General features: G+C 36.8%; 1 protein-coding gene across 4 annotated transcripts in view; it reads left to right on the forward strand.

Annotated features, from left to right (window-relative positions):
• The window catches only part of LOC105483294 (beta-1,3-galactosyltransferase 1), a 562,258-nt gene that overhangs the window by 341,623 nt on the left and 196,452 nt on the right, over positions 1-24,183 (forward strand). For all 4 annotated transcript variants that reach the window (XM_071072891.1, XM_071072892.1, XM_011744082.3 and 1 more), the window contains exon 4: positions 9,904-9,964. The gene's annotated coding sequence lies outside the window, so the exon portion shown is untranslated. The remainder of the gene's footprint in view (positions 1-9,903; positions 9,965-24,183) is intronic.

Consider the following 24,183-nt stretch of genomic DNA (forward strand, 5'->3'; position numbering starts at 1 on the left):
GGATGAGTTCATGTCTTTTGCAGGGACATGGATGAAGCTGGAAACCATCATTCTTAGCAAACTATCACAAGAACAGAAAACCAAACACCACATGTTCTCATTCATAAGTGGGAGTTGAACAATGAGAACACATGGACACGGGGAGGGGAACATCAAATACTGGGGCCTGTCAGTGGGTAGGGGGCTATGGGAGGGAAAGCATTAGGAGAAATACCTAATGTAGGTGACGGGTTGATGGGTGCAGCAAACCAACAGGGCATGTGTATACCTATGTAACAAAACTGGACGTTCTGCACATGTATCCCAGAACTTAAAGTATAATAATAATAATAATAAATAGAAGGTAGGTACTCAGTAGTATGCCCCTACAGCTGCTCCCAGCTACCCTGATTAGTTAGTGCCCATTCTATTCCGGTTTGTTAGATATTTTGGCTCTCACGCATGTCTGCAGGAATATGTATGGGGAGCAAACGTAGACATCAACTGTTATTCTGAATCAAGACGGATTTCTGTTGCTTTCACTTCGACTTTGTGGTGCACATATATGGTGTTTAGGTGAAATAGAAGGGCTTGAAATCACTCTGCTACTCTTTAGGAGACTGAAACATCATGGGGATTCTTCTGTCACCAATGTTCTGATGACCACAGCACCAGCACCAGCACCATTATACTAAGGCCCAGAGAAGTCAGATGCCTCTACCTATTTTTTTGTTGATACATAATATTTGTACGTTTATGGGGCACATGTGATATTGTTACATGCATAGAACATGTCATGATCAAGTCAGAGTATTTTCAGTATCCATCACCCTCAAGTACTTCTCATTTGTATGTGCTGGGAAGGTTTTAAGTCCTCTTTTCTAGCTATTTTAAAATATACGATACATTGTTGTTAACTGTAGTCACCCTACTCTGCTATTGAACATTAGAATGTATTCCTTCTAACTGTATGCTTGTACTCATTAAGCAACCTCTCTTAATCCCCGCTTCCATCCACACACCCTTTCTAGTATTTGGTTATTATCATTCCACCCTCTGTCTTATATGATCAACTTTTTCAGCTTCCACATACAAGTGAGAACATGCAATATTTGTCTTTTTGGGCCTGGCTTATTTCAGTTAGTATGATGATCATCCATGTTGCTGCAAATGACATGATTCCACTCTTTTTCTTTTCTTTTCTTTTGGATACCTCCACCATTGATTCATTCCTGGTTTGCTTGCCTCACCTCTCTGAAGTCTCTCCCCATAGTTGCTGGGCCAATAATAGAAACAAATTACAGAATACATCAGTAGTAGTGGTGGCTATAGTGAACAAAGCAGGAAGTCGGAATCAGCAAAGCTGCTTCCTTTGTCAACCTTTGGCAAGTATTTGTCACACACAGGACCCTATATAATACTTCTTTGGATACAGAATAAGACCAGTAAGTGGCATATTTGAAAATTCTAGCCCTGTAGATCTGCTATTGAAGTGGGCTCATGGATAGAGCAACCCAATGAATTTTAGTAAATCCATTTGAAAATTAAGCTGAGAGATCCATAATATCATAAATATTTCAATAAAGTTTAACTAAAATGTGCTTTAGGCTATTGTATGATATTGAAACATTTTCACCATACAATAGCACTGCTAAAACAAAATAGCATTGGCATGGCAGTCATATTTCATAAATGAAAACACAGTTTAATGATATGACATTGTATGAACTTAAAACTGATTTTTCAACGATCTTGTTTAAAGCAAGCTTTAATGCCCTTTGGCTTTCGGTTGTCAGCAGTCTGCCGTGTTTCATGTGTCACTGTGCCACGCGCTGAGATTTGTGTTTGTAACTTCTTAAGGCGGAGAGGGGGAACTAAAAGAGAGAACATATACTCCAGTGACTCAAAGGAATGATCTGGTTGTTAGAGCTCAGAATAGGACATTTTACCGAACATGCAAAATGTTAGTGATATAGTAACTGACACTTTTACTTTTTGGAGCAATAAATTTGATATTAACACTGGATCTATTAAGTTGTGTAATTCTATTGTGTTTTTGTGTCTTCATTTAAAACGAGGGGGTTAGGCTATATTCATGGTAAATAAGAAAATATTTAAATAGAATCTTATTAATGGTTTTCAAGTCTTTCTTGAATATCAAGCTTTAAATGTTAATAGTCCATTGATACAGTAAAAAGGGCACCAATCTAGGATTCTAGTTGCAACCCTGCCATTGATTGGCTGTCTAAACTTGGGCAAATTACTTTTCTGGTCCTTAATTTCCTGGTTTAACGATTCTGTCCTATCATTCTGTGATTGTATTTTTTAATTCCATTGGCCTGCCTATGGTGAGAGCAAGGAGTATTCTTAGTTAATATTTTCACAAGTTTGAAGTTCTAATTAAGATGTAAGTTGTACATATGCTCAAAAATGATTAGAGGTAAGAAGTAGCCACAGGACCTCAAATATAAAGTATGCCTGTAATCTCCCCTTCTGGGACATACATTGTCTCCAGAAGAAGTAAAGATAGAAAGTTACACATTATAAACCATCATGGGTCATTGAGATATAGAAAGTTACATATTGTAAGCTATGATGGATCATTGTTTATAAAATCCAGCCTAAGAAATGTCGTGTTGCAAATTTGACTATTTCCACAGTACCCTACTAGGTGTCTGATACCTGGCTTGCCTATGATTTGCGAATTAATCCACATTTTAGTAATGAGCTTGTATTCTTAATCTGAATGTCGAAGCTTATAGAAATCATTTATTTTCTAAATATCCAGTAACAAACCTGTAAAGATTCTTCAGTCCAAGCAGAAACACATTAAGGAAAGAAAGCCCATTCTTTTGGGTAACTCCTTCATAACTGTTATTCATAGTACATTTTTTAGTATACTGAAATTCTATGTATGTTAATTTAATCCAGAAACTATATATTAGTGATTATTGGAGACAGATAGACAGAGGTACAGAGATGGGCAATATTATGGCAAATCAGCTTCCTTCTAACATATACTCATGCAAATAAAGTAATGAAGCACCAATACACACATTTTTTTTTCTTTTGGTCTATCTATGTGTAAATGATGTATCATTCTGCAGATCCAGGCAACACAGCAGTCTGCTGCCATTGTTGATCAAAAGAAATAATTAAGTTGACATCCAAATCATTGAAGTATTAACTGGCCCCTGCATATGGTTAGCACCTCAATTCCATACTTCCTTGATGTGAAATCCCAAAGACCCCACCAGGAGAAATGGTGTCACTTGTCAAAGTGGATGACAGAACATTTCTTTTGAGGTTATCTGGGACACATTGTAATTTGAGATGCTAAGAAAATTATTTTAAGATTAAATGATGGATTCGAATATTATTTATCAGCACTGCTACAGGCAATAGTTTTGTATAATATAATGTTCCAAATAACATCTCTGTAGATAACATTCTTTTGATCTAAGCAGTATGTTGTGAGATGTGCCAAGCAATTATAAAATATTTACTGACTATAGAAGATACTTTTTTTCCCTTAGAAAAAAATTGATCTTGCATCCTCCCACTTCTATGAATGCTGCCTAAGGCTGTCACCTCAACTATTGACTCAGAATTGGGAAAGTGTGAGCAGTATAACACATCGTTCACCTTAATAGTAGTCCTCACAGCCACCCCCATGCAATGGAGTTTTCCCTAGAGTGCACAGTTTTTCAGACAGATCTGTTGTAAGTATTAATGATAACAGGTTACCTATATTTTTTCTTTTCTACTATCATGAAAGGTCTTGAAATATATTTTTTTCTCATATGGCTTTTATTTTTAAACTATCAGCTGCCTTGCTATCTAAAGTTTTAATAAACTATGTCAAAAAGTCTTTAATTCGCTTGTTTTACTGTAAGTTTGATTTTTTTCCCCCTCAGAATCAACTCTCTGCATTAGCTGAGTAGATATTGTGCAGACCAGAAGTCATAAACTAGTGCCATCAGACCAGGTATATCCCATAGCCATGTTCATTTTACACTGAATAGTATTATTAAAAACAGTGAATTGGATGCCAGCACTTTAAAAAACAAGGCAGATTTCACAGGAAAATTCTTGACTTCTGTCTTTTCTTTATTATGCTCTAGTCTTCTTATTTCAAAGCTTAAAACTGACTCATGGTGCTCATTTCCATTGCAGCCTGGTCTCTGTAGGCTTTTGAGCTTTGGATCTTCAATCTAGACAGACAGAGCTATCATCTCATAAATGAACATTTGGGATAAATTATTGACTTAACATTTCATAAAATTTTATATATTGAGTTCAGCAATGGTCTGAATATCCTTGGGACATTATACTTGACCTTTCTATCTGTTCAAACCCTACCTATCTATAAAAGCATCTCAAAATGAATCTCTTCCATTCACCTGTTCCTAATCCTAAACCTAGTAATCAGTAATTGAGAAATTTGGGTAAGGGCTAAAATGTAGAGATTAAGAAATACAAAGTACACTGTTAAAGTGTTTATGGCTCAGCAGGAAAGACAGTCATCAGAAATAATAATTACAATTATCAGCACTATTTTAATAACCTCTATCTATTTGGAATATTCTAAGTGCTAGGCATAGTAACGTTGTGCATGTCTATACCTGATATCTCTACTTTCTCACTTCCCATTTTCCCTTCACACCACTTCAGTCACTCCAGGTGCTTCACTGCTCTACTGAAACAGCTCTGTTGAAGACCATCAACATTATCCATCTTCCTAAATCCACTAGTCAGACTTCATGACGAGGGGCAAGTTATTAATATTTTCTTCCACAGTTTTCTCATCTGTAAAATTGTGACTAGAACATTATTTACCATGTGGGTATTGTACACACTAAATGGGATAATCTGTATGAACTCTTAAAACAATGTTTTGCAGATAATACAGGTATAACACATGTTAACTGCTATTCTTTTTATTACACAATTGCTGCTTATTTTTGCAGTGGCGTTTGACACAGTTGGGCATTCCATTCTTCTTGAAGCGCTGTCTTTTCTTGGCTTGCCTTTCATAAAATTACAGTCTCCTGGTTCCCCTGTAATGGGACTGGCCTTGGTTTTCTCTGCTGGCTCCTTCTCTTGTCAGTCCTACAAATGTTGAAGTGCTCGAGGGCTCAGTGCTGGGACCCCTTCTCATTCCTATCTACTCTTTCTCCATAGTAATCATAGATTTAAGTGCCATCTGTGCTCTTATGAATATTCAACTTCTATCTCCATCCTTGACTTTCTCTAAGCTTTAGACTTGTATAGCCAAGTGCCTTCTCAACGTATCTATCAGGCATCCTTCATTGGAACTCCTAGTTTCCTTCACACGTCTGTTCCTTCTATTTTGACTCTTTATCCAGAGGTTCTGTTCTCCATAAAATAGCACAATGATTGTTTCTAAGTTTCGGATCACTCAGTCCATCTCTGTTGGTTGACAGATAGCTGTGAGCACCGTCATCCCTTTGGTTGTGTGATGGCTGATTACTCTCACTGCAGACTTGGAGAGCCAGAGCTCAACAGCAATCACAGTTTCCAACTATTCCCTGGGTTTATCACTTGCTACTCAAATTCTAGAATAAAAAAGGGTGATAATCACCAAAGATTTTTCACCATCAGGGGGCTCCAGTCAGGGATTTTATTTTGCCCTAGAAGATAGTTACCCTAAAGCTATATCTTAGTTTGTATTTGTGTGCCATAAAACCAGCCAGTATAAAAAGTAAAAATATTGTACTATAAAACCAGTTGTTTTGTCCATGTTCAATGGACTAATTAGTTGAAATAATTTTATTTTCTGATTGCCTTCTTGGATTAGTGCTGTGTGACTACAACCTATCAGAATAAAAACCATCTCAAACTTGTCCTCAGAGCTCCATTCAAATCTCTGCTCAGATGCCACCCTATTAGGAAAGGTCCTGACCTGATCTGAAATGGCACTTCATCACTCTATACTCAGGAGAGGAGAAGGGCAAAATATAGCCTATAACCTACCTTATTTTTCTTCTCATGTATTACATATTTACTTGTTGAGTTGTTGTGGTGGTGGTTGTTGATATCTGTCTCCCTCTTCAGGAGTGTAAATTTTTCAAGAAGAGGGGCTTCATATTTTGTGCTCCTATTGTATTCCCAGCACTTAAAACATTGGCTAATATATATTATGGTAATAGTATTAGGCATCCAATAAATAGAAATTTATAAGTGAATGGATCCTATTAATATATAAAATGTATAAAAGTGTATATTTTTTATACTTTCAGAGGACTCATCCTGCATTATTTCAACAAAAAAAAAACTAACACCATAGTTATATTTAAGGATGTAAAGAACCTGCCAATTATAAAGTTGCTTGTAGCTGCAGCTTACTTTATAAGAATTTTTAAAACATGTAACAATGGAGTAGGTTAACTTTTATGAAGATAATTCTTCATATAAGCAAGATAAGCTTTGTGCACACACCATCTATGAAATTCTTTTACAAAGAAAAGATAAAACTAGTATACATTAAATCTGTCTTTGAGTTTACCTACATTAATAATGAGACATTCAGAGCCTTCTTTTACTCTTTATTGATGATTCAAATATTTTGGGGATATTATCTCTTTGTGTGTATGCTGAAATTGATTGTGTTATAAGTGGCATATAATACATATTGGAATTGGATCAAAAGCCATCACATCTGTGGTTTACACCATCCCTCCATTGGCATTGCTGGCCAGAGAGGTGCACTGGCATGACTCGGGATCTGATGTCACCTTCTTGTGTTAAGTGGTAGGGGAAAGAAAAGAAAAAATGTGAAAAAATGTCTACTTCATAGACAAAGTAGTCTATGAAGAATTGAAGTGATCATAGAAAACTTGAATTTGGGATGCTGACCCAGACCACTGATAATAGAAAAGGAGAGGAAAAGAAAAAAGCAAAAATCCCAAATTATTCAAAACATGCCATAACCTCTTTTCCCATAGTCATCATGCTAAATGGGAGAGTTCCCCATACACGCAGCTCTCCTAGAATTAACACATTCTTCCCAAAATCTTCCCTTTTATGAAGTGTGTTTAAACTGAACAGTATCTGTTTACAAATGTGTAAGGTGTGGGTAAACTGGCAGTAAGGTTTATATAGGTTGGCAAACCTCAGACACCATAGGAAGACTGGTCTGTGGGAGCAGTAATACTCCTGATTATTATCATGCAAGTTACTTATGGGGATAGCTCTTTTTGCCAAGTGAACCAGAGAACTGAAGAAGTTGTTTTGAATTGTCTTGTCTTTACCTCTCTCTCTCTTTCATATGTTTAGACAGTGTCAATGTCTGTAACATGGGTGGGATTAGCAGTGCAAAAAAGAGAGTGAAGAGGAGCAAAATACAACCCAAAATTAAAAACTAAAGTAAGATAAAAGAGCACAAAATAACCATGAGAGTTCAGTTTTCACAGTTTTAAGGAGGTATTGAGAATTGTTAGAAATGATTATTTTTTATCATGATAATTATTAGTTTCAATGCTGGCTGAAGTGAACACTCATTGGAAGGCCAGTTTTGGAGTAAGCGGTCAAAAGTTAGAGTTGGGTCTAAAGCAAGAACACAGATGAATGAGTTTAAGGTGTTTTGGATGAGAGAAAGCAAGTTCTTACCAGTAGGAAACAAACAAAAAACCTTATTATCTCTTTGAAAAAAATGGGAAAGGATGATTTCCTGGAGGACTTGAAAGGAGCACCACCATTGATTTGACTGACATAATATTCTGGTAAAAAGCCCTGAAAACCCTGTACACAGAGTAGCTAAAGGAAACATTTTTCAAGCTCACCTATTGAATTAATCTTAAAAGTATTTTACCAGCTTTTATTCTGTCTAATACATTCCTAATAGATTTTCTTTTGCACTTCCAAACAGGAGCCCTCTTTCCAGAATTTTCCATATTGAGTTTGTTATCTAAGCTTAGCACCATTCAGTCTCAGAGCCATGTTGACCTAAAGTGCTTAATTGCAACTGAGTATTTACTGGAGAAAGTCTGAAACTTCACTTTCAGAATATTTTTCAATATATTTCCCATTAATCTGAGTACAGCACCATAGAGCGTACTAGGCCAAGAGCTTTCTTTATCTTCACCATAATCCAACCCTTTTGTTATCTTTAAAGCAAAACTCCTATTGAGGCAGGCAAGACTAAAGGTGCTGACTTCTGAATGGACTCAGCCATCCACCATTGCTCAGAAAAGGATGCCTGCAGAATTGACCACCAAATGCTCCCCAACTTCATTTATTTTTACAGCTCTTACAGAACTTTTCTAGCAATACTTTTATGAAACAAGAATTACTCTAATGGAAGATAATTTTTAAATTTCTTGGCAATATTAAATTCTTCTCCAAAAAGTCATTAATAGCTTTTTGGAGAAGCAGGGTGATGCAGACAAGATAAAATATTGAACTATCAAATTATGAACACAGAAAGGGAAAGCTGTGGACATTATCAGAAATCATAAGCACTGGTTGACTGAGGACTAAATTGTCAACACATCTTATGACGCTTCACTGGTTTTAGAAGTGTTTACACTTGTTCTACCTTTGGCCACTGCCAATTTTTTTTTTTTTTTTTTTTTTTTTTTAGATGGAGTCTCACTCTGTCACCCAGGCTGGAGTTCAGTGGTGCAATCTCAGCTCACTGCAACCACCGCCTCCCAGGTTCAAGCAATTCTCCTGCCTCAGCCTCCTGAGTAGCCAGGATTACAGGCATGAGCCACCATGCCTAGCTAATTTTTTTTGTATTTTTAGTAGAGATGGGGTTTCACCACGTTGGTCAGGCTGGTCTCGAACTCCTGACCTCAAATGATCTGCCTGCCTTGGCCTCCCAAAGTGCTGGGATCACAGGCGTGAGCCACTGCACCCAGCCCAATAAAAATGTATACTTCTGGTGGGAGTGGGTGATTGCAGTGTTTGCGAAATGTCTGTGTGAGTTTACCATAAGGAGAATGGCTTCAAAAGCTATGAATGCAAATGCAGAAGTGACTTCTGAGTAAATTGTGTCAGCCTGAATGCCCTTTCCTGGTGAACAGTTTTCTGTACCTTTTCTGAAATCACAGAATATTAAGTTGAAAGAAAGCATAGAGATGATCTCTTTTGACCCCTCTTTTTACAGGTATCTGAGGTTTAGTGCAAAGAAATGATTTGGTATAAATTAAATTTCCTGAGGATAAATCAGGAAAGACAATCACAAGCTCAAAAAGCATCACCACAGACCTAGTAAAAATGTGGGAGCTGTTCTAAGTGAACCAGCAGGTTGGGTAAAGAAAGAGAAGGCCTCCTTGATTTAGCCTTCCGGGTCACTCATGGGTAAGACCCAGGGTTTCTGCCAAACTCCCCTCTTTCTAAGTCATCCAGATCAGAAAGCAGTTCTTTCCTGGCGTGAAGGGAGCAATAGAGAACTATTTTATTATTACCCTGTTCCTCTTCCTTCTCCTAGTGCCTACCCACCTCAGATTCTCTTTGTCCAACTCACCAGTGTGGTTGCTTACACAGCTGAAACTACCTTTTTGTGAGTTGCTGTCTTTTGCTCTGTTTCCCCACACCTGCCATCACAGGCTCTTCTAATGATCCTTGTAGCTACAGCAGTGGAAAATCAGACACTTGTAAAAATGCATCTAGCAAACAAAGCTGAATTGGCACAGTTCGGAAAACATTTATTCCCTGAGGGTAAGGACCCACTCCCCCTTGTGAGAAGAAAAAGAAATAAAAAATGACAAGAAGAGAAAGTAATGGCCCGACAAATGATTGGTCAGCAATCATTTGTCAGTGAAATGTACCATTTTTGTGACAATAAATTTTGAAAGTGGGTGTATATTATTAAAAAATTTGTACAGGGCTTTTTTATTTGCAGCATTTACGAGATTTTAATCTAAATGTATTTTTTTTTTTTTTCTTCTCTTGTAGAAGTTCTCTTGCTGTGCTGCTGGATCCTCAGAATTGTTCTGGAGATTGCCTCTTTGAAAGCGTAAGTGTAAAGTTTATTTGGCTTATTGTAGTTTCTTATTGTGGTTGCTTTTGATCCTCAGTGGTCTCATCTCACCTTCCATACTAGAAAATTGCCTTTATTAGAATAGAGAAATCACCTGCAAGAAAAGCTGGCTTAAAAATTAGACATGAGCCTTCTCAACTATATTTAATGTACATCTCAGAAAGGAAGTGGCCATGTTCCGCATAAAGGTACCCACACGGCTTACACAATGAGGCTAGTAGGGACCCCAGATGCATGTATGCACCAATTTTCCTGAAAATTCAACTTGACTATTTACATTTGAGTTTATACTTGACTTGGCTTATATTTCGTACAGCACCTAGCTGAGCATGAACAGGAAAGGGAAGCACTGAGGGGTGTACTTCTCTCGAAGCAGCAGTGTACGTGCTGTGCTGTACCCTGTAACGGCATTCCTCTCATCCCATAAGTCTTTGTTTCTTCATCATTCTGTAGAAATACACAAATGCAAGAGGAAAGGCAGAATCCTTCCATGAAATAATGATGCAATATGCTAACTGATTTTTCCAAAGTGTCCTTAACATTTGAAACCTTCGAAAGAGTATTAGAGGTGGTCAAACAATGACTTTCAAATCTGTGTTTTCTGACCCGGATTCTCTCTCTACTTCCTGTTCTGGATGTCTTCCCTAGAGGAAATCATTATGATATGTGTCTGGGCTCTCAAACTCAGAATGTCCAAGTGGACTCATTGTTCATGCCACAGATCTAGTTCTTCCCAATCATTCCATTTTTCGTAGTGTTTCTGCTCTCCTCTTATTTTTCTTTCTTTGAATTTTTTTTATTTTTTAACTTTTGTGGGTACATGGTGGTTGTATGTATTTATGGGGTACATGAGAGATTTTGATTCAGGCATGCAATGTGAAATGAGCACATCATGGAGAATGGGGTTTCCATCTCCTCAAGCATTTATCCTTTGAGCTACAAACAACCTAATTATGCTCTTTAAGTTATTCTAAAATGTACAATTATCTACTCTCGTTTTAGTTTCTCATCTTACAAACCTTTGAATCATGATGAATTTTTCAACTCTAACTCATCCTTTTAATTAATCTGCCACTAAATTTTATGCTTATATAATCTTTTCTTTCAATTTCAGTGTAATCATACTAGCCTCATGATAATCTTACCTGCATTACTATAAAAACCTCCTAAACAGTCATCTCCCTATTATATCTCGAATTTTCAGTTCATTATAAATACCATTAAATTTATCTTCTAAAATTTCTGCTCTTGTCATATGATAGCCTTGCTCAAAGCATGAAGGATAATGTCCAAACTCTGCATACAGGCAAAATTTAAGAACTTTGTTGATCTGGTCCCAAGATTCATATCCAAACTCGATTTTTTTTTTCTGTACAACATGAACTATTACACTAAACAAAGTCCTTACTGTCTCATGTATCCCCCTTTCTATGTCCATCTCATTATGCTCCTTACTTACAAGAAATGTCTCTACTCATCCCATCTCTGTCCAATTCCTACCCATTTCTTAGGATACAATATAAATCCAATTTGTCATATGAAGTATTCTTACCCATCTTTGCCCCATACTAATGTATAGATTTCTCTTGTGTTCAGATAAAATTAAGTACAATTTAACACCAAATTATTTTCTACTTCATGTGTATTTGTTGTTCAAGCTAAGTGGGTGCTTTTAGTGGCATTTTGTTTAGCCATCAAAGGCCACAGGTGCTCTATAAATGCTTTTAATTACCTTATCTTTATTTTTCCATATGCCACCAACTCATCCTCTTTTATGGGAACTATTTCATCCGGTAACCCCCATTTAATTGCTTTGCCTCATGCTTAGGTTTTTCCTCCATTAGATTGACTACTACTGGACTTGTTCCCTGGATTTCAATTTGGTTTTCCCATTTATTATTCCTTTTAACCCCCATTAACCCACCTCCCTGCCTGAGTCACACTCAGAATGTTCTTTCTAGGTCAATTGCATTGGCTTCTGCCTGCCTCCACGACAGGCAGAGGAGATGACAGTAGATTTTATGGCCTTTCACTTGCTCAAACTATATAGTGTCATGCTGTGACCATAGTAAAAGCAAATAATGTTTTTTTGATTGACTCACTGGGCCTGTAGAAAAGATTTTTGTTTTTATCAACACAGCTTTACCACCCCTACCTTATCCACAGATAATCCCTTACTTTTCATTTTTTTAAATGTTTGATTTACTTTTTAATATTAGTCAATTTTTCAAAGATAAACTTTGGCATTTTTCATTTGCATTCATTCTAATTCATGCATAATAAATGTAACACAGAATTTCCTTCTTCTCTTGTTTTTATTTTTATCGAGGCTAAATTCATATAACATAAAATTAACCATTTTAAAGTGTATAATTTAGTAGCATTTAGTACATTCACAATGGTGTGCAATCATCACTACCTTAAAGTTTTAAAACATTTTTGTCATCTCCAAAGGAAACCCAATATCCATTAAATAGTCTCTTCACATTTCCGTCCTTCCCCTAGCCCCTGACAAACACTAATCTGATTTCTGCCTCTAAGAATTTACAAATTCTAGATATTTCATATAAATTGAATTATACAATACAGACTTTTGTGTCTGGACCCTTTTACTTAACATGATGTTTTCAAGGGCCATCCACACCAGTGGATATGTGTCAGTAATTTTTTCCTTCTGAATGAGTGAATAGTATTCCATTATACGGATATGCTACACTAGTGTGGTTTTCTTAATTTGACTTTTTGATTGATTATTGCTCTTGTACTGAAATACAATTGTTTTTGTATGTTGATCTTGTATCCTACAACTTTACCAAATTTGTCTTTTTTGTTTTGTTTTCTGTGGATTCTTTAGGATTTTCTATAGCTAAGATCATTTCATCAGCAAATATTCTTGCCTCTTCCTTTTTAATTTGAATGTCCTTTATTTCTTTACTTGCCTAATTGATCTTGCTAGAATTTACAATACAGTGTTGAATAGAGGTAATGAATGTGTGCAGCCTTGTCTTTTTCCTGACCTTAGGGGGAAAGCTTTAGTTTTTTCACCACTGTATATGATGTTAACACTAGCTTTTTCATAAATGCCCTTTATGTGCTTGAGGAAGTTCCCTTCTGTATCTACTCTATTATAGAGTGATATTATCATGAAATAGTATTAGATTTGTTTGAATACTTTTTCTGCACCAATTAAGATGACTATGTTTTTTCTTCTCTTCATTCTACTAATGTGATATATTGCATTGATTGGTTTTGTTTTTTTAAACACCCTTGCATTTCAGGGACAAATGAAATGCAAGAATGGTTCAACAAAAGAAACCACTTGGTCATGATATATGTATATGATATATATTATCTTATGTATATGATATATATATATCATGAGAATATATATCAGAAAACCACTTGGTCATGTTATATATACATAATCCCTCTGATATGCTGCTGGATTCATTTTGCAAGCATTTTGTTGAGAATTTTTACATCTTTATGCATATGGCATATTGGTCTATAGTTTTCTTTTTTTGTGATATCTTTATCTGGCTCTGATATCAGGATAATGTTGACCTCATAGAATGAGTTGGAAATTATTCCTTCATTTTTTGGAAAAGTTTGAGAAGGATTGGTATTAACTCTTCTTTAAGTGTGTTTGGTAGAATTCATCAGTGAAGCCATCTGGTCAGGGACTTTTCTTTGCTTGGAGGTTTTTGATTATTGATTCAATCTCTTGTTGTAGGTCTGCTCAGATTTTCTATTTCTCTTTAAACAAATTTGGTAGCTTCTGTGCTTCCAGGATCCCTTACTATTATTCTTCATCACATTTTACTTTTTTCTTCCATCTTCAAAGATTAAATCAAGCTGAAGTTCAAAGAAGAGATGCTCCCTCTCTGAAAGTAAATCTAAATGGAAATATGCTAACGGAAGTAAGCCAATTTCTTCACTGAAACAAACCAAATAAGACAAAAGAATATCTCTTTCTTTCATATAATAAATGCTCCTTAATTATATGTTCCCCATGCTTTAAAACAAAATTTAAAACAAATCCACCGATTTGACCTTTCAAAGCCTTTTTTAAACCTATTTTTTTCTAGAAAGATGAATTGTCCTGAAATTCTAGGTGAAAAAAGCATTCAGTAGTTATGCAATGAACTTTTGTTAGGGAACTCAGAATACAATTGCTCCAGTCCTTCTCATGTTGCCTCCTCTAGAAATTCTGCAGCACCTTTGTATGCATATCCAGATATATTCCTGGAAGAGCAGAAAGGGTGTGTGTGTGTGTGTGTGTGTGTGTGTGTGTGTGTGTGTGTGTGTGTGAGAGAGAGAGAGAGAGAGAGAGAGAGAGAAAGAGAAAAGTAGACACTTTATTTGTGATTATTAGTCACTCTAAGAATAGGTAGAGTTTAGTCCAGACACTACTACCCATACCCCAAAAACTGTCTTCCGATAACTTACATCTTCATTACTTTCTCTATATATTCATTACCTCTTATAACCTGAATCACTGAATTATCTTTTAACCCGTGCAGTCAACATAGTTATGTTTCTTCATTCAGAGAAAAAAAGAGATAAGTGCTGAGTTAACCACACACAGCCAGCTGCTGCTTTTCCAAGTTCATTCATTCAGTAAACTTTTATTGAACACCTACTATGTGCCATATGTTCATTATGTTGGACTTTGAATACACAATGTTTAACAAAACAGACATGTTCTGTCAAAGATTCAGCCCATGACTCCTTTTATCAAAGACTCAGTTCATGAGAATCTTACTTTTACCACGTGCTGAGTTCAATAGTGTAGTTGAACAACAGTTGAAGGCTCACATACCCTTGGAAGTTAAATAGTAATTCAACAACGACCCTAGAGTTCTGCTCCCCGGGAAACATTTAATGGTGTTACCCAGGAAGTATCATGACACCTTACAAAGGGGCATCTGTTTGCAACTCCAACCCTAACAAAGAAGCAATTCTTCCTGCCAAAGGGAATAGAAAAATCCCTTCTCTTTGCCCCAGCACACCCCACACCACTGATCAAGCAGAGAATTCTGAATGCTTACAATAGACAGAAGGCTGCAGGGTCAACCAAACTCACAAGAGCCACCCCAGGGGTTAACAAGGAAAGCAGGAAGTCAACATTTTGCTGAACATATTGGGGGGAAGCAAAACCTTGAAGCCACTGACAGAGGCTGTACCCAGCACAATCTCAACAGTCAAGAGTGAGATAATCTAAGACAGCTAAGAGCACAAAAAGGAGAAAGCAGCCAATCTCAGGACCGACAGCCTGGGAAAAGAGTGGTCCTGGCTAAAGAAAAGATGACCAGCAGAGCCAAAGCCAGACAAGCTTGTTCTTGTTTTAGTGGTGTGGAATTGTGGCCAGCCCTAGGATTGAATTCTAGCTCTGCCACTATCCCACTGTGACATTGTGTAGCTTACTGACCCTCTCTGAAACTTAGATGTTTCATCTGTAAAACAAGCTTACAACATTGTGAGAGTTAGAGAAAACGAATGTAACGTAGACATTCAATAAATAGCAGCTAGTTTTATTCTGAAGTATGTGTTCATTCATCACAGATGAATTCCTCATTAGTCTTCTTAAAGTTCCAACATTATCTTTTGTTGTTAAGAGTCTGGTGTGAAATCAGGATGCCTACGTTACAAATTCCTTTTAAATGATTTATTTCTGCTTAAATGTGGTACACCTTATGATACCCTTACTACGTATTAATGATATATTTATCTGTATACCTCACGTCTCCCACTTCCTGCACCCTGTATAATAGATGCTCTTTCAGGCCAGACCCATGTCTCATTCATCTTTGTCCCCAGTGACTGTGGTAGTTTTTGCACATAGTAGGTATGCTACATATAAATATTTAACATTCTGTATGTCTTTTTTTTTATCGCTTCATGCCACATTTTCATACATCTTTTAACTTAAAAAGTCATACCATAAGGCCGGGTGCGGTGGCTCACGCCTGTAATCCCAGCACTTTGGGAGGCCGAGGCGGGCAGATCACGAGGTCAGGAGATGGAGACCATCCTGACTCACACGATGAAACCCTGTCTCTACTAAAAATACAAAAAATTAGCCGGGCGTGGCGGTGGGCACCTGTAGTCCCAGCTACCTCGGGAGGCTGAGGCAGGAGAATGGCATGAACCTGGGAGGCGGAGCTTGCAGTGAGCTGAGGTCATGCCACTGCACTCCAGCCTGGGCAACAGAGCAAGACTCTGTCTCCAAAAAAAAAAAAAAAAAAAGAAAAGAAAAGAAAAGAAAACAAAAGTCATACCATAAGAAAAAAACATAAGAAGTTGTGGATTTATGTGGATGTGTAGGGACACGTATGCACATACGTGTGTGTCTTATGTGTAGAAAAAGAAAAACCACCTCACCTATTAATACTTGAGTACACATCCTAAGGATTTGTGGAGAATACCTTTCTCATTTATTAAAGGGAATATCTACAAATGGGGTTCATAAAAATATGTGTATATGTTAAATGCCAATGATAGTAAAAGCACATAAAGAAGACTCTTCTCCTGTGCTTCAAAAATAAAATGTAGTCATTTAATTTGTGCGGCAGTTGTTGATTTATCACCTAAAAAGTATTTAGTACAAAAAGGTCTGAAGAAATTAGGATTCAAAATAGCAGGCAGCTACCCAATTGTGGTCAATGTGGACATTAACCACAGTGCTTTATTTCCTAATCATTATTGCTAATTTTAGTCTTCAGGCTTATATATAGCAGTTTTAAAAACCCGAAAATTCCATGAGTTCTTTTGTTAAAACTCAGCCTTGCCCATGATGATCTCACTGTTAATTATTTTTTAATAAGTAGCTTCACTCTAAGCATCCGAGAACCTGTTTGAGCTGCCAATGTTAAAAGATAGAAATTGCAGAAAGAGCAGCAATATCTCTCTGGAATCACAGAATTATCAAGGCTTCCAAAATGAAAGGCTTTAGAGGTCAACAGGCTCAACTTCCTTCCCTGCGAACTGCATTCCTTCACCATGATATTTACAGGAGATGTTTCAGGCTCATGCTCCTAATAGGCTTCCCCATTTGCCGAGCAGTAGCTGCACCCAGTGTCGAGGGTCTATGCTTCAATCTCCTTAACACCACAAGCATTAAAGTATCAAAACCACCTCAGTAGCTAAAAGGTGCATATATATGTGCCACCACTGCCAGTGCCCTGCTGGGAGTTCCCTAGTTGGCTCCATTTAGTCCTCCTTTGCTCAGTTCATCACCAGCAGCCATCCACGGTCCCACCATGCATTCTTCAGTCTTAGGAGTTATTTTTCTGAGCTGTTGAAGTTACCTATTCAGAGTAGATCTGTGGGATTGGTAGGCAAAGTCTTGAATATGACTCCAGCTAGACAAGAAACAGAAGATGCCAAGCTGGCTTCCTGAATGGACCATCTTGAAGGGCAGTACAGTGGTGGTTAAGGTGTGGCCTCTGGAGTCAGGTTGGCTGGTTGACATCCGGGCTTCAGCGCTTATTACACCTTGGGTATATCACTTTTTGTGCCTCTGTTTTCTCTTCCAGAAAATGGAAATAATAAGAGCACTTATTGGATTATGTGAAGATTAAATGAGCTAATACTCATAACACACTTAGACTGCAAGGCATTTAGAATATATTTGATAATAATACTATCTCCTATTAGTCTCTCATCGGGTAGAACTAAAGAAGAAACTAACTCCTTATTACCAGCTTCTACTGTGTAGGCAAGTTGTGGTGCTGGCTGTTCCGGTTGACCTCTGAGACCTCACCCTGTGAAATCTATTCCAGGCTTTCTGCCCCACACTTCTCCCAGCCTAAGAATGAGTGAGAAGGGGGAGCTAAAAACTAGCTCTGAAAGTCTGTGTCAGAATGTTCTCTCTTTTGCCAAACTCACCTGCTTTTTGTTTTCTCTCTCTCTTTTTTTTTTTTTTTTTTTTTTTTTGAGACAGGGCCTCACTATGCCACTCAGGTTGTAGTACAGTTGCTCAGTCATAGCTCACTGCAGCCTCTTGGGCTCAAAGGATCATCTTGCCTCAGCCTCCCAAGTAGTTGGAATAACAAGGGTGCACCACCACGCCCAGCTAATTTTTAAAACTTTTTTGTAGAGACAGGATCTTGCTTTGTTGTCCAGGCTGGTCTCGAACTCTTGGCTTCAAGAAATCCTCCTACCTCAGCCTCCCAAAATGCTGAAAATAAAGACATAAGCCACAATGCCCAGCCTCTTTCTTTCTTTTTCTTTTTTTTTTCCACTTAACTTTAGACTATAATTTTTGACTCTCAGATTCAGTAATAATATCTTTTATATTCCTTCTACCCCAGGTAACTACCTACTAAATCAGTAGTTAGTGCCTGTAATTATCTGGGAAGGATAATGAAGGCCCACATAAGAGAATGAGTGAACAAATCCCATGAATAAAGGGGAGGTAAAGGAATTGATTAATATTCCCTGTAACATCCCATGAATAAAGGGGAGGTAAAGGAATTGATTAATATTCCCTGTAACAATATTCTATCATATAAATCCAGAACTACACTTCTTCTTAGAGATTTATACTAATATCTTATTCTTCGAACCTACTTAATCTTGATTTTTTTTTTTTTTTTTTTTTTTTTTTTTTTTTTGCTATACTGAATGAGATACACAAATTCCATTTGAATGCAGCACAAATTATTGGCTACATATGTTTTTAAGTTGGATCTTGAAACAAGCAGGAAGATTAACAAGACTGCCTGTCTCTGTAATGTAGGGTCTCAACACACAACTCTAGGGCTGGCATGTATACTGAAATTTCATAATATAGCTCAGCAGAGCAGAAATTAACTCAGTGATGGAGGCGAGCATTCAAGAGCTCAGAGGAAAAGTAAAACTGAAGAAAGAACCTGAACATTTGACCTCACTCAAAGCAACCACAAATAACACTGACTAAATTTTATCATGCAAACTTAAAAATTAATAATTTAGAGCCTGAAAATCAACATCTTGTTACATGTACATAGAAATTGTGAAATCACATGGAAATAAAACAACACCCATAGCAAGGGAGCTCAGAAAGTGTATTTAGGGCATTGGAAATTTACTTTCAGATGGAACATGAGAATTCATTTAAAATTGTTCATTGGCAGCTTGTAAATAATTTTTCCTATCTTTATCTGTGTGGTACAGATGGGAGGCTAACATCTTCCAAATTCATTTCTCAGTTATACATATGCGTAAATTGACCTGTGAAAACTATAAATTTTATGCATGTGTTTTATTAAATTCTGTCACAACTGTTATTAGTACTGATTTTATATTGTCTAGTACTTGTAGAAATTGACAATGTAGGCCTGTGAGTTAGTCAAAAGACTTTTAAATGTCTGATCAAGTGGCAGCAAACTAATGAAAATGCCTGAGTATATAAATATCCATGCACATACACACCACTAGCATTTTTATTCATGTAAAAATGTATTCAATTTAGAAAGTATCGAAGTATTCCATACGTTGTGTCAGCCCCTCTGGAACGCCTCTTCTGATGACAGTGACAGTCTCGCTGTCTGTCTGTTTAGGTATCCGTCTAGTGGACTCAGATGCGGTGTCCTTTTCCCATCCCATACACATCTTCCAGATTTGTGTGAGGACAGAATGTTGGGCTTTCTAACACAGTAGAGGCCTTCAAACTGAAAACCACTTTGTAATCTTCCTCCTGCCCATAATTTTCCTATTTACAGAGTGCCCTCCGACTCTCCTAAGTTCTAATAGAGCTCAGTTTCACTTCTGAGAAGGTAATCATTCTTTGGTCTTCCTTATGTTTCAACACTTGTATCTAATCACAGTAGATTCATGGAAACTTGATGGTAAAGAGCAAAAACAAGCAAAGTGACCACAGCAAATGTAGGCATAATGCTCATTGTTGAAAAGAAAAATTTTCAGGACCTTTTTTCTTTAAGAATTGTACTTAGTAGAGTTGAATTATTTTTACAAAGTATTAACAACTTTTCCAATCCTGTTTTACATGCATTTTCCTGAAAACTCTAAAGAATCTAAATTTAAACCACTATGATATTAAGGAAGAAGAAGTATATTTACTCTATCTTGTGCTTCAAGCATGTAATTGGAAAGAAAAAGGCATCAAAAATGACAATAATGACAAGACATTCAGGCATTTAATTGGCATATTTGAAAGTTGTGACTTATACTGGATTAGCTGTCCTACACCTTATTGTTGGTAAAGCAAAGGAAAACCAATTACAGTGTGTAATCTATACCAAATTGGACCATATTCACTTAATAAATACTTGATTTTGGCACTTTCCTAGTAGATTTGGTGTCTGGATTTGGGGGAGAGGTGGAACCCCTCTCTCCCAGTGATTTTTTGTCTAGATTTTTTGAATAGATTTTTTGTCTAACTAGAGAAATAATGGTATTCAACAAATACTGAGAACCTATATTTGTTATGCACAGCGCTGGCAGCTATAGATGCCATAGTGAAGAAGACAGAGCTCACCCTCTAGTGAGGAGAGAAATCAGGAAAGAGGCATCTTCGAAAGAGTATAATAAAGGGCTATGATAGGGAAAAAAATGATTTTTCAACGGGTCGAGCGTGGTACCATTCTCTGAGATAGGCAACATTGGGAAATGGAAGTGTGCTTACTGGGGAGTGCAGGAAGATGTATCCAGTTTGAGAGCAGTTCCTTTGAGATACCCAGGGGATATTCAAATGGAGATGTCTGGTGGACAATTGATTTTGCAAATTTTAAAGCTAAAGAGATACTTGAGCTGAAGAATAAGATCTAGGGAATTATCAGCTTTTGATCATTGAATCCTCAGGACTGGCTGAGTTCAACAGGGGAGAGTATACAGAGAGAGAAAAATAGAGGGTCCATGAAAGAAACCTTAAGGGTCACTACCATTCAATGGGTGTGCTGGGGAAGGGAAGCCTGCAGGACAGCCTAAAAGGGGCATTATCAGTGGTGAAAGACACTGCCGGCATGTCCCCACAGTCCAGAGGGGGCAGGGATCACCCTGCTGATTTAGGTAGTCATCTATTACATCTGCTTGAAATTCATAGAAAATTTTATCAGATAAATTTGGTTTCTAGTGTGAAACATAAGATTTATCAAATCGGGACAAATATCTAATTATTCAGTTACCAAGACTTTATAACCAAGGAACAAGTAGTGTTCTGTTTAGGTATCAGGCTAGTGGACTGATAGTGATCAGTACCTATCAATAACGATAGGTACTGTGGTGTGTAAGGTTTTTTTGAACCCTTCCTAAACATTGTCAGGACATTTACCAGTAAACATCAATTTAAATTAATGTGGTATATTTTATAAGAATGTATAATATAAAAATCATTAAGCATTATTTTATTAGTTTCAAATTGATATGAGCCCCTCAAGTATTTTGATGACCCAAGCATGCAGTATTATTTTTCATACTCTCTAGATGAATCAAAATCTATTCATTTGTCTTAAGACCCAGGGAATATTTGAGACCAGTGGGTAGAATTAGGAAGAGATTCATTCCAACCAATATAAAAGATAAATTTCTAACAGTAAGTGTTGTCAAAGATAAAAGGCTAAGTTCCCTATTGTTTTCATAAACCAGCAACTATTTGGTAAGTATGTGCTATGTGCCTACAACTATTATAAGTTCTGGAGAAAAGGTATGAACAAGATAGACAGTGCTCCTGCACTTGCGAGGCTTCCATTCTAATTGAGGGACACAGAATATAAACACAATTAAAAATCTAAACGTGAGAAAAAATCATCAAGTAGTAAATGCTATTGAGAGAACTGAAAAAGAATGCTGTGATTATACATGGCTTGTTTTATGCTGGTAGAAAAAAAAAACAAAAATGGAGAAATTGATGATTTAGTGAGAGAGGACGTTTAATTAGGAATGAAGTTTTTAAAAAATTAAGAGAGATTGGATCCAAATCCCAGGATGAAGAATTGGCCTTTATAGAACAACCTCATCATAATAACAAAAGAGAGGAACTATTTGCTCCTGAGAACAGATTATGTGCATCTCTTCCTAACTCTACTTTCAGAGGCTTCATGTTGGTCTCCTGAAATTAGTATTTATACCATTGAAATTGGCAAATGATGGAAATAAGGGCTTTTAATTTTTTTGTACTACTGTTATACATTTACCAACACATTAATGGAAACTGTACGAATAGGTTGACATAGTTCATCACAGGAAGATGGGTCATTTACTGCTTCATATTTACTTATTTCTCTGAAGTATAATGCAAGGTAATTAGCAAAAGGAAAACTGATTATAGTGTATAATATGACATATAGGAGTGACATATAGGAGATTCGAGGCATTTAAATAAAATCTGGATAGTTGCTGTTAATCAAGACCATGTAGATTTGTGTATCTGGTAAAACTTTGAACTAGATGATACCAACAGACCTACCAAACTCTAAGATGGTACGATTTTTATCATAAACGTGATTGCTAAGAAACAACAAATTCTACTTTTTGTTTCGAGTTTTGTAAATATGAATATAAGAATCATTTGCCACTTTTCTTATTTTAGTTATCACTCCTATTCAATTGCACACTAAGTTTCAGTTTGAAAAGTCTGTACTTCTACGATTTAGAACTTGACTGCAATTTGGAAAAACAAAAAAACCAACTCAGAGATATAAACAAGATATATATATACCTGAACAGTCGACATTATGAAACTGGTATAAAAGCTTTAATTAGAAAAACATCTTGGGCTAGTTCCATGTGTTTTTTTTTTTTTTCGGTTTGTAATTAATTTTTTAAATGATTAGCCTTTGTCCGTAGTTTTTCTGTTATGTTCCTTTGGCTCCACATTGCAGCGCAAGTACTACAGGGCAGTTGAATATTTATTATTAGAAGACTTTTGACAAGTGACCAGATAGATGAAAACTTCAATACTGAACTCTTACTAGATGAAAACATTGAAGTTTTATCAAAATAAAATTTGTGGAATATTTATTATTTCACCAACACTATCTAGATGATCTTTATTCCTCAGTCACATACCTTGCACGGAGGCAGGAGGCAAAAATGTAATACACAATAGTGTTTCATGTGGCTTGTGGACAGTAGATGCAAATACTGAAAAGTTCACCTGTGCTGGGCTCTGTCTTCATGCTTCATGATAAAGCCAGAGAAACATTTGTAAAGAGATCATTTTAGCCACTACAGTTGTAAAATATTTCTTTAATCTCTTGTGACTTGCTTCTGAGAGGGCTCCTTTGCAGGGAGACACTAATGTAGTTGATATCCCTGCCAGATCACCAATAGTTGAGTCTTAGGGCGTTTCAAAGAGAGAGAATCTCCTCTCTTCTTCCCTGAGTGGAGAAAATAATTTTACTCCTATCCTAGAACCAGAGCACCAGCTGCCTATCACTGTGTTGTAGTGATGATTTCCCCCAATTCCAGAACTGATTAGTATCCAATACCAATTTTTATCCCAGTTTCAGGTCTAATGTCGTGGTCTGCATCTGGTCTACCCCAAGAAGATTCTTTCCTAGAAAGGACCCCATAAAACTCTTTCTATCACTGCCCCAACTCCTGATAGAAGGTGTGCCAATTTGTAAACTAGGTGACATTGCATAAACAGAGCAGGATGTTTTGGCAGGAAAATTTGAAGTTTGTGCAGCATGTTCAGGAAGTGGATTTTATCACTTGAGCATTGAGAGCTATATCTTTTCATAGCTATTTCTAACTAAAAAATGCAAACTCTGGAAGTTATTATAGGAAGTTGCCTCTAATTGCTGTTTTGCCCTCTCTCTTGCTTGTGTGGCTCCCCACTTTATGGAAATGGGAATAGTGATAGCTACTGTGGTGTGTATTTAGCCTGTGCTTTAAGGGTCCAGAAACAGTTCAGTATGTCAGGGATTAACTTTAATGCAGTTAAGATAAGTTCAAAGGGGATTCAGTAGAAGGAACAAGCTTAATGTTCTCTACGATTGCAAAGGTATCGTGACGGAAGATTCTATTATTGTAATTTGGCTTTTAAGGTCTCAGGGGCCTGAGTATTTTCCATATCCTAATTACTTGCATACTATTTCTAGAATAATTCATGAATGGACTGTGTGAATTAGTATCTATGAGGAATCTTTCAAATACAAATCATAAGGGTCTGGACCTTCCTTTCAGTATGCATGTGAGTCTTACTGTCACTAGAAGGTGTTAGCCACACCCCTGTAAGCAGATATTTA

This window comes from Macaca nemestrina, chromosome 11 (genome assembly GCF_043159975.1).
Source record: "Macaca nemestrina isolate mMacNem1 chromosome 11, mMacNem.hap1, whole genome shotgun sequence".
In the NCBI taxonomy this organism is placed as follows: domain Eukaryota; kingdom Metazoa; phylum Chordata; class Mammalia; order Primates; family Cercopithecidae; genus Macaca; species Macaca nemestrina.